Genomic DNA, 8,946 nt, shown 5'->3' on the forward strand with positions numbered 1-8,946 from the left:
CCAAGTTCACTTTGGTAATAAGTTCCGATGCTAGAAATTTGTTGCAGGCAGACAGTGTCTACTTTTGCATTCTGCGCACTTTAGCTTCCTCTTGGCCAGTCAGAGTCTTGCAACGCCAACTTAGTTGTTTTTTCACTGATCTTGATTTATCTTCAAAATGAGTTTTGACGTTTTAGATTTTTTTTCCCGGTCAGCTCTCCGGTATTCCCTTATACAGAGTACGTCTCGCTCAGCAGATGCCTGAATGTAGCGCGCTTATGTTATGATTTATTTATTTTGATGTGTACGCATGGGAAGGTTCAAAAGAATGTCTGATTCTTTGCGCAAGAAAGACAACAACAAAAACTCAGTTCAATTGAACTCTGTGAAGGTGGATGCCCAGTGAAGCTGTGTATGTGAGCCCCTTAATGGCGAACTGTCCATTGCCGTGCTTCAAACACTGTATGCACATAAATGGAAGGCGAGGTGCGACTAGACGCTGCTCCACGATGTTGAGTCTCGGAATATGGTGAGGCACGGGGGGGTATACATACCTATGTATTGTTGCAAAACGCGGTACCACAGCTTTTAATAACGAATCCCGGCATGTAGAACAGACACGCATCTCACCGCACTCTGAGGCAACACAGTGCTTCACCGTAGTCAAGGCGATCGTGTGTTAGTGGATGTCCCGCAGTGGAGTAATGGTTGTGAGGTCACTCTAAAACCACAAGCGGTCACACACGGCACATGCAGCACAAAAATGTTTGCCAACAAACGCCCTCTGAAACCTGGACGTCGCTCCGGTGAAACGTTCGAAGTTTGCGAGATCGGAGCGGCATGCACGGTTCACATTTCGTGGTCCTAGAGGGCAGCAAGCTTATGGGACCACCACTGCGGCAGAATGGAAGGAAAAGAGCGACGCAAGCGCTTGGAACGCCGACAAAGAGAAGCGGGGCGAACGTTGACATGGCCGACACGGGTGAAAGTGTACTATCTGTTCTTATCAACGTCATATCTGATACGTGTTTTATTTGGACCTTAGATATTAAAAGTATTTTTGCAAGTTGGCGGAGTGCTTAAAGCCTGCTGCACCTCCGCCGCATGTTGACCTGGTATTGCACTATCCTTGGTATCGGCACACATTCTCGAGCTACACGGCTCGATAGACACACGTAAATTTTTTTAGAACTTATCCATATACAGATTCGCTGTAAAAAGTAAAGGAATAAGAAAACTAAGAAAAGAAACTAACTATAGCTGTCTATTAAATTAGTGCTTGAATCCTGAACATGTGAAATACAAAGTTGTAGGGCACCTTAAACAATCTCCGAATCAAACATTTATTTCGTGCTTAAGTGTGCCTGGTTGTTTTTTCCAAGAAAAAACAAAAGCCCGCGAAATACGCGATACATGAAATAGATGCGCGCACCCGCACCTCTACTCAAGCGCCTCCAAGCAAACTTTTCTTGAGAAGCCAACAAACAAAGGCACCAAGGACAACATAGTGGAAATTGCTTGCACTTACTAATTGAAATAAAGAAATGATAAATTAATGGCAGTAAAAGTGGATGAATAACTTTCGGCTGGTGGGCAACGATGCCACGTCTTCGCATTACGCGAGAATTACGAGCACGAGCATCGCACGCGTAATGCGAAGACGTGGGATCATTCCCGAGCTGCGGCAACTTGTTTTTTCATCCACTTTAATTGCCATTAATTTATCATTTCTTTATTTCACTTAGTAAATACAAGTAATTTCCCGTACGCTGTCCTTGGTGTCTATGTCGGCTTCTCACGACATGAATAATAAAAATCGGACCCCTCGGTTAGCCCACTTTATTCTCGTTCAAGCAACCTTTGAAAGACATACGGTTGCATTCGCTTATCGCCGCATCGTACAAGGCTTCTTCCTGTTGGATGGCTCGAGAGGTTTCGCGACCTAACAAGCCTGGTGCGATAAGCGTCAGTAACTGCGGACGCAAGAATATTGTGCCCAATAATAAGGCGCTCGGTATAGCTTTAACCTTCGCGTATCATGAAACAAAGCTATAAAAGAAATTCAACCAATGCTAAAAAAGCACAGTGCGCAAAAAAGCAAGAAAAATAAAGAAAAAAAAGGCAGCTCTCCGAAGAAGACAAAAGAGCTACTGAGGAGTTTATTTCAATAATACATTAACCAAAATCACGTAAGGCGTCTCAGCCACCCACAAATAAACATTCAAAGGTGCAACTGGTTTAGCTATTTACCTTTTCTGTTTCTTGAACTCTGGAAAAGAGACAAAATAGAGCAGTTTTTTACCTATCTCAATCTTTGTCGCAAGCTTTCTTTATTTAAGGATAGGGTGGCATCATGAAGGTGCGTTAAACAGTCATGTTTTACACCAGTCTTGGGCGGTTACATTCCACTGCCACTTGTAGCACGTGCTCAAACAGGTCACCGTCTGAACCAATACAGTACTTGCTTCTTTCCAACACTTGTGCTGTTGCAGCGCTGACCAACGACGTTGGATTGTCGCGGCAGACTCTGCTTACTTTTGCCTTTGTGGTGTCCGGTGTGGGAGGTTCACTGCTATACGCACGATCTTTCTCGTAGCTCCGCAAGAAAAAGTCCAGCGGCGTCCTGTCCGACGACCTTGCAGGTCAAGGTACAGTTCCGTGCCGGCCAATCCACTGTTCAGGTAAAAGCTTGTCGAGCCACGCTTGAGGCTCACTATTACTACTATGCGCAGGAGCTCCATCGTGTTGAAACGAGATGTTCAGTGGAACGTCGCAAAAGACGTCGTTCACGGGGCCTTCGAGGATGTCGTTGACGTAGCGTTGCGTGGTCAGTGTGTTGTCAAAAAAGGTGGGTCCGATGACATTACCATCAAAAATACTGCACCACACGTTAAACGATCACTAGTATTGGTGTCGTATTTGCGCCAGCCAGTGGGAATTCCTATCACTCCAGTAGTGCGCGTTGTGAATATTAAATTGTGCGTTTCTGGGGAAATTAGCCTCACCTGTCCAAAGCATGCGCGTAATGAAGTCCGGTTCTTCACATTTCATGAAAATCCATTTCGCAAAGTCTGTTTTCAAAATATCGGTCTTCAAGTTTTTGCTGAGGATGTGCATGGTACGGGGCATATGACTTTTTTTCTTTAAATCCTCCACCCTTATGACTTTAAGCTTCTGGCCTTCGCACTGGGGTCGTGCACACTACCGTGATACCGTGAGAGTTAGCAGCAAAGAATGCCAGAACACCCATTTCCGCTTCCTGTACTACCATCGCAGTGCTGTGTCGCTTTCTTTTGTAGTCTCCCGCCTCGGAACGGATTTCGTACGTTCTCAGTATTGTTTACGGACTGGGGTGTCCTCCACAATGCCAGATTCGGAATAGCTTGGCTGCCTTCATTCTGTAGCCACGCGGCGCCCAGAGTGAGGATAATTTTAGCCTTATGACCATTCGTGAAGGGTATAACTGTCTACTTAAAGAGCAGGTCACTGGAGTTGAAACTTTGACATCTCCCATTATCTTCTGCGCAGACACGTCAAGCAAAATGAATGACGTAATTGAGAACGGCATATGCTGGCCGTGCAGACCCGCTCAAACGCATAATATGGACATACACTACGCAAGGTTTGTTTTTATTGCTAAAAGGAACAAAAGGAGAGCACATTCCGGACGCGCCTATCTAAAGGAGAAGGTGAGTGCGCAAAATTACCGTCCCAAGTGCGCCGTCACGGTTTCTCGGCTTCGAATGCTCTGCCCGTATACGTAACTACAATCTCCCCCATACCTCCCATGTGCTTTATGCAATACTACAAACAAATGGTATGACTCCCGTGCCTACCTTTATAAAGTTAATAAACGGGTTCAATTGGCGGAAGCAAGTCAATAAACTCAGTACACGCCGGTTGTGAATTTCTGTGATGATGATGATGATGATGATGATGACGATGATCAGCCATTGGCATCCCCTCTAAAACGGGGCGGAGACAAATAGTCCCCTAGCCTGCCTGCCTTACTCTCGTATGCTATTCATTCTTTTCATTCGTGCATTTATTTCATCTTGTTTTTCTCTTCTTCAAAACTTCTCTACCTACCTTGTACCGCTACCTGTGCCTGCAACGGGTCCGGTCGTATCTATCTCTTCCCTCCAATTTTCCACCAATACTTTAGACGTCTCTTGTTTATCTCGGGTGCTGACCGGTAGATGCTTCCGTTTACTTGAAATCCAAGCACTTCTGGAAGGTGCACGTTGCCTACGGGTCTCACTGGGTGGATCCCTTCGCATTTCATAAGGATGTGCTGAGCGGACTACGGATATGGATTTTTGTCGCAGCATGCACGTGCCTAATTTCATTGCGAATATTTGATCCCGTATGCTTTTGTCCCCAGGCAACCATCTCTACTTTCAAACAGCAAGGCACTTTCTTCGTGTCATAGAACAGATTCTCCCTGATAAATTCTTTCTTCATATTCTTTCAATATCCATGGGCTACTTCATTCTATTCTTTGCATCCATTTCACTGTCTCTGTTTCTCTCTCTTTCTTTCTGATGACTCCTGGTTGTCAATTTACACTTCCAGTTATCCTGTACTTGGTTGGCTAGATTTTCGACCTCTTTATCCATTCTGAGTCTACGCGTTTCAGGTACAGGTGCTTGTGCACAATAGCCGACCATTTTTTTTGTCGGTGCCCCAGAACGACTTAAATGGCAACCGTTCCCGTCGACATGAAGTGCAGGGCCATAAATTCCGCACCACATATCCCGCGCCACCTCTTGATTCCGCCCTGGACATCACATACCATTGCCGGCTGCGACGTCATGGTAACTTTCTTTTTGCCATTTTATTGAGCTTCATGTAAATGATGACTTAGAATTGAGAGACATTAATTTTAGGGCAAACGACGTTTACGTGCGCGTGAAAGTTAACCTAGACACAATAAAAGCTGTCGACAGCGCACCAGGCCCTGCAAATGCAGTCAACAAGTTCAGAGCAGGATATAAACATATTACGAAAAAGAAGCGGTTCGACCGCTTGTGCCTCCTGAACCTATGTAAAGGAAGTCAGTGCACAGTACTGTCAAGCGTTCTGCACGATAAAGACCAGCCATTTAGTAAAAAAGTGCTCCGTCGCCGTTTTTCGTTTTTTTTTTCGTATATTTGAGGATAACCGCGTGACACTACAATATACACAAAGAGATAAATTACGTGAATGCTCCGATACCGGGGCATTCTACCCGCAAGCGCCAGTGCGATCTTGCAGCCGAACGTTCTTTCCAAACGAGTTTCGAGTTTCAGACTTGCAAGGCCGTGGAAACGACCATACTGTGAGTAAGGAAAACGCCAGTTTGTGAACGCTGCACCGAGTGAATTTTAACGGTTTTCGCTTTCTCTACATCAGCCCGGATTTGCGTGTCAAGGACTCTAGGAGCAGTGCGAGAGTTCGTGAGATGACTTTGTTTTCAGTTACGTGTTCAAATATGAAGTCTTAGTTCCGAAATTACGGTATACAATTCAATAGATTAAACTGAGCGCAATATCTTCTTGCGGGATCCTTCGCTGCTACACGGCTAGCAATCATTTTGCAGAACGTCCCACTATAGGGTTGATGAGCTAAGGTACCTTTTATAGATCAAGTCCACACCTCAGACTAAGAGGAATGGGATTAGATTATCAATTTTTAATTTATTTATCGAAAAATTTTATTGGTCAATATCTTTGAAATTAGAATTGACCGCGTGATTTGGTTGCGAACTGCTTATCTTTCCGTCTTTACTTCCCCTTTCCCTTCCCCTAGTGCAGGGTAGCAAACCGGACGTTCTAACTCTGGTTAACCTCCCTGCCTTCCTCTAATTTGCATCTCTCTCTCTCTCTCTCGCTTTTTAGCTTAGATGCTTAAGAGATAAACGCTTGGGCGAAGGATGTTTTCAGAGTTACCGGGCACCCTGCTTACGACCACGGCCGTTTTCTGCGTACACTCGTGCACGATGTGTCCCGGCTAGCAAGTCATGAAGGGCCGCGGCACGCTAATGATGTTTATATGAGCGGACAAAAAACCTCCTTAATGAACAGAAAACGTACATGCGCACGCATCACACGCCTCTAGAACGCAGGTTATCATAACACATGCGGACGAAAGATCATTACCGTGAATCCTGCTTAGCCGGAGGGCATAAGCTCTTGTACTGCATATAGCAGGCTGTCTCCTCCGTTATCATGCTCCTCGTATTCCGTCGATGTGCGTGCGGCAATGCATCCCTGTCTGCGCGAATTTACTGTGCTTGCTTTCGTTTTCTGTCACAGATCGTCCTTACGCAATTTTTTTGTTTTGCGTTTATTACAGTACTGTGTCTGTTCTGAACGCTTGCAGCGTATTTATTGTTCTCCATGTCGCACTTGTCAGCATTTCTGCGTTCCTGAATGCGCTTTCAGGCGTGACATTCTCCTGTCTGTCTTTGTGATCGTACGAATGTTCACGCGCATTGATGACTAGTGCGTAGAGAGGGCTCTTGCTCTCTGTAGGCTGCCGCATCTTCGTAAGACAATCGTCGGGTGCGTTTCGCGTAGAGGCTAAGCAAAGGGGAGTAGCATGATAGCAGTGACGTTGTAACTGATTTACGTTAACTGCAGGCAGCTCATCCGTTTGCACAAGAGCATGTGATGATAATGGATTATGTCCAGATCCTATTCGTTGCAGAGCCGAGACGGCGCTGTCATCGGCCAAGTGAAATACGATTCAGTGCAAGGGCCAGAAAGAGATAATCAATGTGCCAGCGCTCCCATAAAGCTTGACCAATGTTGATGAAGCTATCGCGGCACTTACTTTGTCCTGCCATTCATTCAATTAGGAAGGTTACACGTGGGCCTTCAATCAAAGTGTTACACGTGCGCCTTATTAGTTTAATCCCACCAGTTTTTCTCTGGCGACTTTCGCTTAAGCTGTATAAACAAAAAAATTGTCTGCATGTAAGTTCCTGTCCAGTATTTATCCTCCGGAGTGTATATGGGTCTTTCGATAATATGTAGCAAATCACTTGAATAATAACCACTTTCTCTCCCTATTCTTAAAGAAGGATAAAACTTTTTGCTGCTTCCGTGAAACAGGAGCTTTAAAGATGAGGCACACTAAAATGACGTGCCACTATTGACCAGCTGAAGCAGCTCATCGAGAAATGCTCATAACAGGTGAATTATTTGGTAAGGCCCTCATGGGTGTACATACGGTAAGCCGGAAAAATGATTAAAGTATGCGAGTATGTAGCCATGAATATAGCCTAATTTATCTGGATGTGTGCTTGTCATCACTCCGTTAATAATACCACAAGTTAGACAAGCCAGTGCAACATCGTTGACAACAAAGTAAATGCCCGCAGTCCTGTTGGTGTAGTTGCGTGTGGAGCATTGAGTCAGATGCACGAATATATTCTGTATTCAGTTATTCATAAGAAACGTTAAAACTACAAATCCTTAGATGTCCCACTATTTCCAGTCTTCCACTGGTGCAGTCTTTCAGAGAATACCAGCATATTCCAATATCCAGGAAATCATGTAGCTGATACGCTAGCGCGACAAGCATGTAACAAAAATTGTACGACCAAGTCCCTGATAACTCAGTCTGAAATATCTTACAGCTATGGAAACACAAGTGTGCGTAATTATAGAAAAATGTATACCAGTGCAAATTACAAAACGTAGGAACTATATTACATCCGCAAAATTGTTGAATTTTACAGCGAGCCTTTCATGTAGCTTTAAACAATCTTTTTAAAAAAGTGGTACATCATAGGTGAATAAGACCATGAGACCAAGGGATGATTTTTCCTAATCGTCCGGATTTACTAATATTATTGTGATATGCGATTAGCTGGTTACTTTGGTTAGTTAATTATGCAAAATTTTAAATATTTGTTTTAATGCCTGCATGTGACAGTAAAAATTGTACAACGTCCTCAATAACGCACAATATACTTTTTACGGGCTCTGAAGAGAGCGCCTAAATCTCAAGACAGAGCCCTTCCCCAATGCGAAGACGGAAGACCACCGAAGCCGTTAAGCGCACGGCACAGAGGTGACTCAGTTTGTGGCCATAGTGGCGATATAGGTACACACACGCGTTCGCGTATCATCTCTGTTATTGAATGTGTCCGTCAAGTAAGACAATGAATGCTTCATACCCCCTTAGGAAATGACTCATACCCCCGTAAACGCGGCCTCCCCATTACGAAATAAAAGTGAAATTCTACGCTGGAATGATAAGCGACAGTGGAGCAAGCTGCGGAAGAAAACGATGAGGACGAACGCTCGAGCAGTGCACACTATCGCGTTTACGTGGTTGGCGTGGAGAATTTTTTTCTGAATGCGAAGCGTTTTTTGGTGAACATTTGCCACCTTGGCAGATCTATCTAGCCATCTACGTCTTGGTGCTCCTATGGTCGTTTCGTTAACTTAGTATGTACCATAATTGGCATTTTATGACAAAAGCGTATGACGAACATGAAGACTCAGCCATGACATCAATATCACATCATCTGTGTCACGCAGGTCATGAAACAGCCGCCTACGTCTTAGTGCTCTCGTAGTAGTTTCGTTAACTTGGTTAGGTACCAATATCGGCATAGTGTGACAAGAATGTATAGCGAACGTAAATGATCAGTGATGACATGAACGTCAAGACGTGCGCGCCATGCGCATCATGAAACAGCCGCCTTCGTCTTGGCATGTATAAAATTTGGCATAGTATGCCAAGAGGACATGACGAACAAATAATAAGTCATGACATGAATGTTATGACATGCGTGTTATATACATTGTAAAATTTTTTTTCCTTGTTTTACGGCAAATCTACTGGTAATGTGTGACCGAACGCGTTTCCGCAAATAAAGAACGGTCATTTCCGTAGAAGGACAGCCGCAAAAGACAGACCGTAATACAAAATACGACTGCTTTTGTATCAAGAAAACGGAAGACTATGCAT

At 44.4% G+C, this 8,946-nt stretch overlaps 1 pseudogene; it reads left to right on the forward strand.

Annotated features, from left to right (window-relative positions):
• The first annotated feature begins 948 nt into the window (after window positions 1-948).
• Window positions 949-1,128, forward strand: LOC142586497 (U2 spliceosomal RNA; annotated as a pseudogene).
• The last annotated feature ends 7,818 nt before the right edge of the window (window positions 1,129-8,946 follow it).

Source organism: Dermacentor variabilis, chromosome 6 (assembly GCF_050947875.1).
Source record: "Dermacentor variabilis isolate Ectoservices chromosome 6, ASM5094787v1, whole genome shotgun sequence".
Classification (NCBI taxonomy): domain Eukaryota; kingdom Metazoa; phylum Arthropoda; class Arachnida; order Ixodida; family Ixodidae; genus Dermacentor; species Dermacentor variabilis.